General features: G+C 44.1%; 1 long non-coding RNA gene across 1 annotated transcript in view; it reads right to left on the minus strand.

The window, feature by feature from the left end:
- The window catches only part of LOC139755897 (uncharacterized), a 754,411-nt gene that overhangs the window by 262,597 nt on the left and 477,748 nt on the right, over window positions 1–14,066 (minus strand). The window lies entirely within an intron of this gene.

The raw sequence follows: 14,066 nt of genomic DNA on the forward strand, positions 1-14,066 counted from the left end.
TGCGGAAGCTAGTGTGTCAACCCGCAGGCACCAACTATCGACTCGCAAAGAAGGATCTTATTGAAATACACTTGTGAGAATGACGTACCATAATTCTCACATTATCACCGACCTTCCCCCACCTCGGGATTGGGGCTGAGGCTGACTTATGAGGTCCAATAATGAGGTTTACTGTACAGATGTGAGTAACCACGAGAGGAGGGCGGGTGGCGTGTAGGTAGCTTGGTCTCACCACCAATTATAACTCACATTCTTACACAACCTGGCCACACTGTGGGCTCTCCAGTTTTTGCTGCTTGTGCCTCCAAGCTGCTGCAAGCAAGCAAGCAAGCAAGCAGTAGGTGGTGGGACTTCTGTTGCTTGCCATTGAATCTCAACTCTTTTTTTTTTATATACATATACATTTCTCTCGACCTTACCTGATGCTCAGGTTACGGCAAACATGTGCATTTCTATCGTAACGGAATCAATGTGACATATCGTGTAAGATGTGGCTGTTTATATGCCTTTGGATATATATATATACATCAAATATTTGACTTATGGCTGTGGGTCGGTGGGAAGATACGAGAGCGCAGGTTGATGAAAGCGTTCGGATTAAAAAAGCAGACCGACGATTAAACACACACACACACACACCGAGATAACGGTGGGTTCCATTTAAACCTTGCGCGTCCAAGCAATGTCACAGGAGTGACCTGGGGCACCCAGCAGTAACACTACAGCCTGTCCTTTCCTCCTCATTCCTCCAGACTTCCGTAGAGTTAGTACGAAAGTGTGAAATCAACATTTGATCGTCCAGATGGGCTCTGTGGATTAATATCCCTCGAGCAAGTGACCTCGATGTCATAAATCTCCTATTCTCCCATCGCGCTGGCGCACCGGTTAACAGGCAACGGCGCCGTTAGATGTGGAGAGAGTTTTGTTGTGAGGACCTACCCGACTAATGGTAAAGGCAAGCTGTCATACGAAAGCCTTATCCCTCCCAAAATAACCCCAACCTTCCTCTTCTTCCTCCTCCTTCTTCTCCTCCTCCCGGAGGACCGTCACGAACGCATGATGTTGTCGCAGCATCCACGCATTGACGGAAGGAACTACCTTAAAGTCATACCTCTCCCAGGGCCACTAGGAGGGAGAGAGAGAGAGAGAGAACCACCTCTTTCTGCTCCCTCCCTGTCATTTCCAACGGTACTGCATCACTCCGCAGAACGATGACACTCCAGGGGTGAAATGAGAAAAATCCCAGGAACTCTCAGCGACGCTACCGGAGTGAATTGGTAATAGGTGTCCGGCGTGATGGAAGACGCATGAAAAACGGGTGTAAGAATGGCGAAAATGGCTGGATGGCCGGTATGATTCCTATGCATGCTCACCACGGTGAGGTGAATTCTCGGTTGGGAGATGGGACCAGCGCTTTTTTTGAGGGGGGGAGGTTGTTTTTTAAAGGGATGAAGTGCAGGCGGGAGGAATGGAACCCTGTATGGAGGCCATGAGAACACAGGGTTTGTAATGAGCCCATTTTGTAATGTGCGTCTCTTTTGTGTTTTTTATATACATGAGTATCTGTGTGTATAATCATTTGTGTTATTAGAGTTTTACGCTAGTACTGCCCTGTTTACTGATATATATGTATATATATATATATATATATATATATATATATATATATATATATATATATATATATATATATATCCATGAGTAACTAACATTACTGAATACGCGAGAGATTTAATCAACGTACACTACAGGCTTTAGAAAAAACAAAAGTGAAGACAAATACATACTCATACAAGCGCTACGTATCCATATACACAACTGGTCATCAAGTAATAGACGCCATGACCAGCGAAGATGGACGCTATACAACACTACCCAGCATTAGGAAGCGATATTCCATGCATGATGATCTATTTACGGTCGAATCTTGTACATCCTTATCTGTCATGACCATGTATCCAGTAGATATGTATTTTCAACGTAGAGTTTATTGCCCTCCCGTAGTAATGCTTTGTTCGGTAGAGTTTGCCTGTCACACGTGAGTGTGTCGTGGTTATTCTCAAAGACGCAGTGGAGAGTACACTGATGTTTGAGGTCTTTTTTTTCTTTTTTGAGGAAACTCAAGCGGGTGGAGTCCAAATGCACACACAGCACACACACACACACACACGTATGTGTGTGTGTGTGTGTGTGTGTGTCTGAGACCTTTCTACGTCTGTTCCTAGCGTTACTTCACTACGTCACATACCGACACTCATTCTCTAGCAGTCACGTGTAACACCATAGCCCTTTCTCCACAACTAAGACACATGCTCGCCTCTCACCCTCCTGAATGCCCAGGCCACAAGTCAAAGCCTAATTCACCCCATCCTTCCCTCCAAGCTCCCCTTTCGATCTCCCACTATCCATTACTCTACCTGACATGAAGATCTATTCTTTGCGTCTTTCTTCACTCATCCTCCCCACATTAACCAAATATATTCAGCACAACATGGAGATCTTTTTTTTTTTGAGTCTTTCTTCACTCATCCTCCCCACATTAATCAAACACAGTCAGCACAACCTAAGTCAGCTCCATCAATTAGAATGTGCTCATTACTACACCTCATTTCTAAGTCGTTAATTCCTTACGAGATCAACGCGCCTCACACCATCACATACGGTTCTCACGCGTTTTCATCTCCAAACACGTCCACCCTCTCCCGTTCGTTCGCCTTCAGCGGCCGAGACACGCGTCCACACAACACCATCGGGACACCTATAAGTTGAAACACACTTTTCTATCGGCCCAAACAGACACTGTCCTTTCACACACTCTTCAACGCACTCTGGGGCCTTTTCTTCGTAAGCGAGTGTCTCTGTCTTCGGCCTCAACCCTGAGGATTGTCCGGGTCTGGATGTCAAGAGTGTTTTATTTCTCTCTCTCTCTCTCTCTCTCTCTCTCTCTCTCTCTCTCTCTCTCTCTCTCTCTCTCTCGTCTGGGGGTGACGTGAGCAGCATGTGTGCCTGATCTGCCACCGTCAACTCCCCACTAATTCCCCACCCGGAGCATCCCCAGTGGGCAAAGGTTCATTGATCTCCTCGCGCCATCGTGGCTCTCTCTCTCTCTCTCTCTCTCTCTCTCTCTCTCTCTCTCTCTCTCTCTCTCTCTCTCTCTCCATACCCCAACACTTTCTCCAACAGCTTGTTTATTTGTTTGTCTCCTCTTCTTTTTTTTTTTTTTAACTTCTTCCTATCTTCTGGTCACATCTCTCATGTGGGGTTCATGTTTCCTTTCCTACCATCTGTGTCGTCCTAATGATAATCTCTCGGTTAGGTTTCAAGTCGTGGACTAATTCTTCCCCAAGTTCGATCCAGGTTTCATTACTATCTCGGTGACAGATTCAACGCACGTCATTGGGTAGGTCATTCATTATGTGCTCAGGGATAATCACAATCACCTCACCTTTAGAAAGCGTGAAATTACAGCCTCGAAAAATCCAGTTCTTTGAGGTGGGAATCATACACGTCACACGCATTTGTCAGCGCCAAAATATTTCCCCTTTTTTTTTTTATTTTTTGGCTGGCGATGCAACTCAAGATTACCATTATGTCTGATCTCTCACTGACGTCGTCACACAAGAGTATATCTACATTCTCCTGTGGTACATTCCTGCGTAACATTACCTCCATCTTCACATTCTTCTTGAATATTTCCGGTTATGGTGGACGGTGGCACACTAATTAACCCCCCCTTTACCTTGGGTCGTATTCACAAACTGGGTGATCGATTTGTCCTAATCGTCAGTGATCAATAATTTACGTTCTTTGGATTCGCTCCTCTCTCTCTCTCTCTCTCTCTCTCTCTCTCTCTCTCTCTCTCTCTCTCTCTCTCTCTCTCTCTCTTTCCTTTTCTTCCTCTTCTTTATCCTTCCCTCTTCTTTTAGTCCCCATTTATACTCCTACCATTAAGGCGAAGTGAATTGGAAGGATTCGCCACAATGTTGGATCCCTCTTAGATTAAATGCTTTAAACCGGTTACGCTCCGTGACTCTGACCTCAAATTTAGAACGTAATCTTTTTTTTTTTTTATATATTTATAACGTAAAAACCTACACGTAAAAGAGCCATTACACACAAAAAGTTTACTGAACAAAAGAGCCACAGTGTTGAGCCTGCTGCCACTGACCAAACAAAGTCGCCTTATGAAGAGTGAGCAAATTGGCTCAAAGGCAGATGTTTTTTTTTGCCACCAATTCTGCGCAAAAAACATAATATATATATATATATATATAAATATAAATATATATATATATATATAATTTTATATATATATATATAAATTTTAAAACCAAAACAAACCCCCGACCCCTTTCACAGGGGCTTCAGTGGCTTCGATATAAAATTTTTTATATATATTTTTAATAATTAAATTTAATAAATTTAAATTTTAAAAAAATTGGGGGGTTTAATAAATTTCTTTAATAAATTCTTTTAATTTAAACCCCCTTTTTGGGTTAAACCCTTTAATAATTAAACTTTTAAATAAATTAGGAAAACTTGTAATTAAATTGGGGGTTTAATAATTTGGAATTTTAATAATTTTAAACCCTTGTAAAAAGGAATTAGGAACGAATAAGGTTGGGGGGTTTTGGATTGGGGGACCTTTTAAATAGGAAAGGGGGGAATGGGGAACCTTTAATTTGGTTGGAAAATTGTTTTTAGGGTTGGGGACCGAATAATTTTAAAGGGTTTGTGGTTAAACTTGTAATGGGGTTAAGGGACTTTAAGTGGTTGGGGGGGAAAAGGGGAGGGGCTTGGGGGGTTGGTTGGGGGTTTTAAGAAAGGGGGTTGTAAGGGGGGATTAGGAAGGGGTGGGATTAAAGGGGGATTTTGGGGTTTAAAGGGGGTTTTGGTGGGGTTAGGAGGGGTTTAATAGGTTGGAAGTAATAGGATTAGGGGGAAAATTGAATAGGGTTAGGAGGGACTTTTAAGTAGGATTAGGGGGGGCTGTAAGTAGGAATAGGAGGGACTTGTAAGTAGGAATAGGAGGGACTTGTAAGTAGGATTAGGAGGGACTTGTAAGTAGGATTAGGAGGGACTTGTAAGTAGGATTAGGAGAGACTTGTAGGTAGGTTTAGGAGTCGATTGGTTGATAGGATGAGCATGGAGTGTGTAGGTGGAACTTTAAGAAAGAAAAAAAACGATTGAAAATAGCGTACAGCCAGCAAGGATCAGGTCATAGATTACAAGCACTTCACATATTCTTATACCAGTGATATCTGTGGCACTAAAGCCCTTAAAGCATAACAGATACTTTATAATATAATCTATATATATATATATATTATTATATATATTATATAATATATATATTTTTTTTTTTTTTTTTTCAAACTATTCGCCATTTCCCGCGTTAGCGAGGTAGCGTTAAGAACAGAGGACTGGGCCATTAAGGGAATATCCTCACCTGGCCCCCTTCTCTGTTCCTTCTTTTGGAAAATTAAAAAAAATTGAGAGGGGAGGGTTTCCAGCCCCCCGCTCCCTCCCCTTTTAGTCGCCTTCTACGACACGCAGGGAATACGTGGGAAGTATTCTTAATCCCCTATCCCAGGGAAAATATATATATATATATATATATATATATATATATATATATATATATATGCCACCATTTACATATAGTGATTCTATAATGACTATACTGTTCTCAAACTGACACTACAAACAGGCTATATTCAGCATGTCATTTTGGTTACCATGTCACTCAAGCATTTAGTATAGATTTCTTCTATGTATTATTATAATGATTGCCTGACAATGCAGACGTTTTCCCCACACATCATTACAGTTCTAAACATTCTAATTACTTTCATCAGTCAATGACGGGCAAGTGAAGCTCGATAAGATAATCTTTGATTACTTTTGATCATATCTTTTTTTTTTCTTTACTAAATAATAAGCACGATAACACATAATGAATGACACATAATTATACTGCCCACTAATTGACAGAGACCAGTAATGGTGTCCTATAATTACGGTGAAGTTAATAAGATCATGATGGAGTCCTAGGATAAAGGGGGTTATATGATAAAGAAGGAATCCTATAACATAGATGGAGTCCTGTGATGAAGATGGAACCCTGAAATAGAGATGGAGTGCAATAAAAAAAGATGGAATCTAGCTCTACGAAATGAATCCTTCGCTAAGGATGGAATCCTATACTGAAAATGGGGTTCTTTGATAAAAAAAAAAAAAGGGGGGGTGCCTACAATACACTGGAAGTCCCATTATAAAGTCAGGAGTCCTATGACAGAGACGGGAGTCCTATGATATAGTCGGGAGTCCTATGACAGAGACAGGAGTCCTATAATAAAGTCGGGAGTCCTATGACAGAGACAGGAGTCCTATAATAAAGTCGGGAGTCCTATGACAGAGACAGGAGTCCTATAATAAAGTCGGGAGTCCTATAACACAGTTGGGAGTCCTATGACAGAGACAGAAGTCGTATAATAAAGTCAGGAGTCCTATGACAAGAGACAGGAGTCCTATAATATAGTCGGGAGTCCTATGACAACGACGAAGAATCCCCATCACAGGCGGACGACGGAGGCGTCGGAAAATATGGAGAGCCGTGAAAATCGGGGAGTGTGGGTGGTCGCTGAGAGAGAGAGAGAGAGAGAGAGAGAGAGAGAGAGAGAGAGAGAGAGAGCAATACGTAGCACATCCAAAGGAGCAGGAACGTGAGTAACTCGTCGAGCGTATGGAGCGGCTGGCGTTACCGTGGCGAGGAACCTGAAGGATCATCACAAGCCGAGGGAGGGAATAGATGGGTCTTCATGGTGAGTGAGGCCGAGAGCACGGTGTCTTGGAGGCTGGATGGATGGATATAGAGGGAAGTTAGCTTGAGGGAGGAGGAGGAGGAGGAGGAGTAAGAGGAGATGAAACTGGACAAATTGAAGGAGCAACCTTGAGGGATGGAGGCTGAGGGCATATTCGGATGTTCACATTAGGAAAGAGAGGAAGGGTTTCGGGTGTATGGAAGAAGTTTACCTTGCAGGGAAGTGGTATGTAGAGGGAATCTAACAAAAGCGGGAGGAATGAGAGGAGATTATAATGAAGGAAAGTGTCATGAGAAAGTGGAGATTGTATAGAAGGAAACTAGGAAAAGGGAAAAGAATGTAGGAGTATATAGATGGATGCTAGCATAAGGGAAGAGGGTAGGGAGTGGGCTATGATGAAGGCAGCTAGCATGATGGAGGAGCTCGTAAAGAATAAGGAAGGCTGGCATATGATAGAATGATTGCTGATACGTGTTTGGATATCTAAATGAACTCAGTGGCCAATAACAGAGCCATGTATATATATATATATATATATATATATATATATATATATGTATATATATATATATATATATATATATATATATGCAGCGTGCAGCTCGAAACACAAGCCTAAACTAAATTCTCATCAAGACAAAAATATTTGCGCGCATCGAGAGTGATAAGCGAACCCAGAATACCAAGTGATACAATCGGTGATCAATGTTACCAAAGTGATCATACGTCTTAGAATAAGGAGTTCGGGCGTATTTGGAGTACCACTCAATACCATGGTCAAGAAGATGAAATGATACGAAGAATCCTCGCATCGCCTTCTGTAGCAATGTTGACATGACACAAGCATCAGGAGTATCAATGAAACTGAAAGTCTGAAGCACTTTGGCATCTTAAGAGAACAGAGAGGAGCTTCGGCTGCTCGGATCATGAAATGAAGCAACAGTCACACGTGCACCATTCGTCTTCATTCAGATGAGGGACTCGAGCGAGAAGTAAAGCTTTAAATACGGAGTCGAACTAGAATCAAAGCAGCAACATCCACTTTCTTTAAGTGTGGATATTTGATTCGAGCAGCAAATGAATCTTGAAACACGAAGTCGAGCAAGAATAAGAGCAAGATTCGCCCTCTTTAAGAAGTAAAGCTTTAGATTAACCAGTAAAGCTTTAGATTAACAAAAAGTTGAGTTAGAATTAGAACAGCAACATTTCGCGCCCTGTATCGAGCAGCAAGCGAAGCTTCAAGTAGGAAGTCGAGAGCGAGAATCAGAACAAGACCCATTCGTCTCCTTTAGTGAGAAGATTGAGCTGAGTTTCGAATGGAGGTTCAATCGTCTCATGGGGGAGGCAGGTGGGTAATATTAACTGGGGAGGAGGGTGGGAGGGTGTCGTTTAATTCGGCACCTTTGATTATGGGGTTAAGTGGTGTGTGTCATATAAGGAGATAAGTCATTGGCAGTCCATTCGTTTTTTTTACGGGGTAAAGGGGCCGCTGAGGGAGTTAAATCCGAGTTCATTTGTCTCGGGAGTCGGAATTAGATTGGAGGCGTTTATCAAGCAGGGAGAACATGGCGAATCGTGAGAACGGAGTCGAAGGCAAGAGAGTGATAGGCCAATCATCTCTATAGAGACGGGAGTAACGAGATACAGCAACGGGTCGGTGGACCTCACGGTAGGGAAGCCTTAATGTCCACGGTTAATAAGGTTTTAGTACCGGCCATTTATAGCATAATCATTTTTTTTTCCACACACACACACGTAACACTCTCTCTCTCTCTCTCTCTCTCTCTCTCTCTCTCTCTCTCTCTCTCTCTCTCTCTCTTTTCAGAGGAAAATTAGTATCCGATCCGTGTTCTCCGTGTAGAAGTATACCACGCGTGTTAATATCATTTACCAGCTGTGGGGAAAAAAAAACATATATATATACATATATATATATATATATATATATATATATATATATATATATATATATATATATATATATATATATATAAATCCAGTCCTGATAGTAGTGCAATTGTGACCGTGACTGAGTGAGGATTTATATCGATCCCGGTACACAGTATCGAACACCTGCCGCCAAACCCAACACACGTATTCTTAAGTGCCAGCTTTATCATAGATACACACATATATATACATTCAGTCTGACATTCGACGATTTCAACGACGGAGCGGCAAGAGAGTAGCTAAGATAAGAGGCGTGTGAGCGAGAGAGAAGGAAAGAAGACTCGACAGATGAGATGGAGTGAGTTGTTGTCGTTGTTTCTCGGCTCACCTAAATAGATGGATCTGAGTTTGAGTGTGTGAGAGCTTTAAGTGGATGGATTAGGGAGGGAGTCGGGAGTTTTATGTGGCTAGATTACTGGGGAGGAGGGAGGGTGGTGGTGGAATGAAGATTGCGGAGCGAAAGAGTCGCAATGGGAAGACGGAGTCGAGGAATATCAAAGAATGACACAGTGTCGACCACATATCTTACTCGCCTATGGGAGCAATTTTGTTCGTTGCATTTACGGGGGAGGGAGGTAGGTCGACTTCATTTGACAGCAACGAACCTCGAGCATTCCGGCGATTCAGAGCAACAGATGGAGACATCAGACACCTTCTGGGAAATCCTTGGAGCATGAAGAAGGTAATGGAAAGCAAATACATTCAGCTGTCGTTGGGGGTTCTGGTCGCAGGGATTATTGGTCGCTCAGATCATTGGTCGCTAGGTAGGTATATGACGCAAGTGACAAGCTATCATACAGTACACCTGTAGAGATAACGTAGGAATGACATAGCCAGTTGAGGTGCATTTCTCCAAACGCTGCTACGGACGTAGGTAAGCAGACAGGGTGAAACTACTTACGGAGACAGAAATATGTCATGAGACGAAGGGACAATGCAGGTAACGAAATCTGAGGGACAGTGATTTAAGCCGGGCTTGAGTGAGTATCTATGCTGTGGTGTCCGTGATTAAGAATGTGGGTGTACGTATGGTAAGTGTGAAAGCTTAAGAATGAGTGTGTGTGGCGAGGATCACAGAGAGGAACTTTGATGTTTAGGTGACCATTTGATAAAACATTGAGGTACCCTATGCTTGATATTGGTGCTTCACGATTAGCACAAGCATTCGGACACACACACACACACACACACACACACACACACACATCTACCTACATACCTGTAAACCACGAGGATCATTTACAGACTAGCCACTGGAGGACTAGGTTCCTGTATCTACCTAAAGAGGCACAATTAACTGGTTCACTATGTGGCACTTTGACGAGTCCAGAACCCGTTTCTCTCGTGACTTAGCAAATGTGTACGTTTCCATAAATCATTCCCCTTCTTTTTTTCACATTAGCAAGAGAGGGAATAAGTCTTGGGTAAGTGTTGCTAAACTCGGCAGTGATAAACATGGAGGGTACAGTACGCATGCGTCCAGTCTTAATGGATCGAATTGAATACGTTTAATCTGAAGCATTAATTCGATCACTAACACATTCTTAACGCACAACATCCACAAAGGAACTTTTGGCGTCCTAACTAAGTCTCTTCGATGTATATCATCTGTTATATTCTCTCTTGTGTCTCCCATGATGATGTGATTATTACACGAAAGTGCACTTGGGAACTTATCGCACTTCATTTTCCTCGTGGACTCATGGGAATATATATATATATATATATATATATATATATATATATATATATATATATATATATATATATATATATATATATTTCTGCCCGCCTTTCCAGACTGCGAGTTAGAAATATCGTTGCCATCAGTCCAGTGTCTCAGCGAAGCTCATCTCGTAGTCTATACAAACCTCCAGTTTCATCCATCATCACGATACCTCGGCCTGTTATCTCCCCATCTCCTTCTAGGTCGGCCTGCTGGTCTTCTCCTAGTCTTCGGAGACGCAGCTGAAGGTCTCCTTCTCACGAATCAAGTTCGTGTGATCGTCTGACGAATCATGTTTTCGTGTGGTGGGTGACAGGAAAAAATTAAAGAAGAGAGCTATCATGAGGAGTTTGTAACATATTTCACTGTAGTACAGTAGGCATGTGTTTAGGGTGTGTGTGTGTGTGTGTGTCAGTGTGTGTGTGGGTGTTGGGATCAGGGAGGCTGGTTTTGGGGGTGTGTGTTTGTGTGTGTGTGTGTGTGTGTGGGTGTTGGGATCAGGGAGGCTGGTTTTGGGGGTGTGTGTTTGTGTGTGTGTGTGTGTGTGGGTGTTGGGATCAGGGAGGCTGGTTTTGGGGGTGTGTGTTTGTGTGTGTGTGTGTGTGTGTGGGTGTTGGGATCAGGGAGGCTGGTTTTGGGGGTGTGTGTTTGTGTGTGTGTGTGTGTGTGTACCTGTTCAACTCCTCCCCCCCAATGGAAGTGGTTGGGGAGGGAAGGAGGGAGGGAGAGAGGGAGGATTTAATGATGACAGATCGATTAAACTGATTGCTGAACATTAAGGCCGAGTTCGTGTTTACCCGAGATGTGAACCAGCTGATCGCTCAAAGGCCACATCTTCGATCAAGGAACCGGTTCTGATGCCGGTCAGTTACCGTTGGTCGACGCTCACTCTCCCTGCGTGGAGGAAGGTCACCCAGTGCCAGGGATATACCCTGTGTGGAGCAAGGTCACCCAGTGCCAGGGGTATACCCTGTGTGGAGCAAGGTCACCCAGTGCCAGGGATATACCCTGTGTGGAGGAAGGTCACCCAGTGCCAGGGATATACCCTGTGTGGAGGAAGGTCACCCAGTGCCAGGGATATACCCTGTGTGGAGCAAGGTCACCCAGTGCCAGGGGTATACCCTGTGTGGAGGAAGGTCACCCAGTGCCAGGGATATACCCTGTGTGGAGGAAGGTCACCCAGTGCCAGGGATATACCCTGTGTGGAGGAAGGTCACCCAGTGCCAGGGATATACCCTGTGTGGAGGAAGGTCACCCAGTGCCAGGGGTATACCCTGTGTGGAGCAAGGTCACCCAGTGCCAGGGATATACCCTGTGTGGAGCAAGGTCACCCAGTGCCAGGGATATACCCTGTGTGGAGGAAGGTCACCCAGTGCCAGGGATATACCCTGTGTGGAGCAAGGTCACCCAGTGCCAGGGATATACCCTGTGTGGAGGAAGGTCACCCAGTGCCAGGGATATACCCTGTGTGGAGCAAGGTCACCCAGTGCCAGGGATATACCCTGTGTGGAGCAAGGTCACCCAGTGCCAGGGATATACCCTGTGTGGAGGAAGGTCACCCAGTGCCAGGGATATACCCTGTGTGGAGGAAGGTCACCCAGTGCCAGGGGTATACCCTGTGTGGAGCAAGGTCACCCAGTGCCAGGGGTATACCCTGTGTGGAGGAAGGTCACCCAGTGCCAGGGATATACCCTGTGTGGAGGAAGGTCACCCAGTGCCAGGGGTATACCCTGTGTGGAGCAAGGTCACCCAGAGCCAGGGGTATACCCTGTGTGGAGGAAGGTCACCCAGTGCCAGGGATATACCCTGTGTGGAGGAAGGTCACCCAGTGCCAGGGATATACCCTGCGTGGAGGAAGGTCACCCAATGCAAAACACGAATTACTGGAGCGGAGAACGACGAACAGTATAGTTAAGTCTGACCCTCACCAACATACTGTCTCTAATTTCTTTTTACGTTCGAGACAACACTTCAAGGATAACCTGCGTCTTTTCTCTTTTTTATCTTTTCCTCTTTTCTTCATGTTAAAGGCTCCAGTTACGGTAAAAGTCCACACCAAATGCCGGGTCGTCATTGAAATAGAGAGAGGATTATGAAACAGAAAAAAAGAAAAGACTAGGGAAAGCATTTACGAAATTCGAAAGAAAGTTAAAAAACAGTCTTCTGAAATGTGCTAGGCCCATACTTGTAACTTCTTTTATGATTTTGATTCTTTCCCCATTTTGTGATTCGGCGAGTTTACCCCACTATCTGAATCTATGTCGCATATATATATATATATATATATATATATATATATATATATATATATATATATATATATATATATATCTGCGGCATAGATATACTTACCCTTATATCAACCTATTCACCCGTATCTCGCTTTACCCATCTCCTCATTTGTTTACCTCTGTCAGTTCTTGATTCTGCTCTGTTGCCTCCTATCTATCGGTCGACCTGTATATATATCTATCTCCTCCTCTATCGACTTTCCTCTAACGCAAATGACCTTGCTATCTTCACCACATAACACAGCGTACAACGCACTCGTCATATACGGAACACGAAGAACCCTGTCAGTGGCACAGAACTCACATAACACCAAAGACTTTTAATACTACGAAGCACTTAACTTCTTATCTCTCTCTTCCACCCCTCCTTTAACTCCGTTATCTCCTAACGCCATTAACAAGGTGGCTGCGCCGTTAACTTCCTCGACAGTTGTCGGCAGAACCGCTCGTTAGCTGGGGACAATGCTCTTCGGGGAAATCTGTCCTGATTCTGAGAGCAGCATTTTACATTGTCAGTTCCGCCAGGGTCACACTGTGTTCAGCCATTATATGAAATAAGACGAAGAAAAGATGGTTTTTCGGGTTAAGATCATGCGCAGCGGCGACTCTGCCAAGTGATCCTTGTGTTGTCTCTGGGACTTACCGAGTGTCTGTTGGTCATGGTGGACTATGGGTGGAGTTTCGTGGTTAGTGGTGGTGTGGTGGATGTGGTTGGTGGAGGTTATTGGGCTTTCGCTGGTGGCGGATGGTTGGTGTGGTCTTGTGGGTGTGGTCTTGTGGGTGTGATTTTATGGGTGTGGTTTTGTGGGTGTGGTTTTGTGGATGTGGTTTTGTGGGTGTGGTTTTGTGGGTGTGGTTTTGTGGATGTGGTCTTGTGGATGTGGTCTTGTGGATGTGGTCTTGTGGGTGTGGTTTCGTGGATGTGGTCTTGTGGGTGTGGTTTCGTGGATGTGGTCTTGTGGGTGTGGTTTCGTGGATGTGGCTTCGTGGGTGTGGTTTTGTGGATGTGGTTTCATGGGTGTGAATTTGTGAGTGTGTGTGGCACTAGATCTCTTTTTATGTAGGGGGAGTGAGTGAGTGAGTGAGTGAGTGAGTGTGTGGCGAGCTGTGTGATTTAGTGGTCTTGTCTTACATGGTGTAGGGCCTCGGGTGAGTGTGGGCGGTGTTGAGTGTTGTGTGGCGGTGCGTGGGTCCACGGACGACTGCGACAGAGAAATCCTCCTCTCATCTTAAACAACCAACAATTCTACCCTCAGGCCGGATCATGATTAAACC

This window comes from Panulirus ornatus, chromosome 20 (genome assembly GCF_036320965.1).
Source record: "Panulirus ornatus isolate Po-2019 chromosome 20, ASM3632096v1, whole genome shotgun sequence".
In the NCBI taxonomy this organism is placed as follows: Eukaryota; Metazoa; Arthropoda; class Malacostraca; order Decapoda; family Palinuridae; genus Panulirus; species Panulirus ornatus.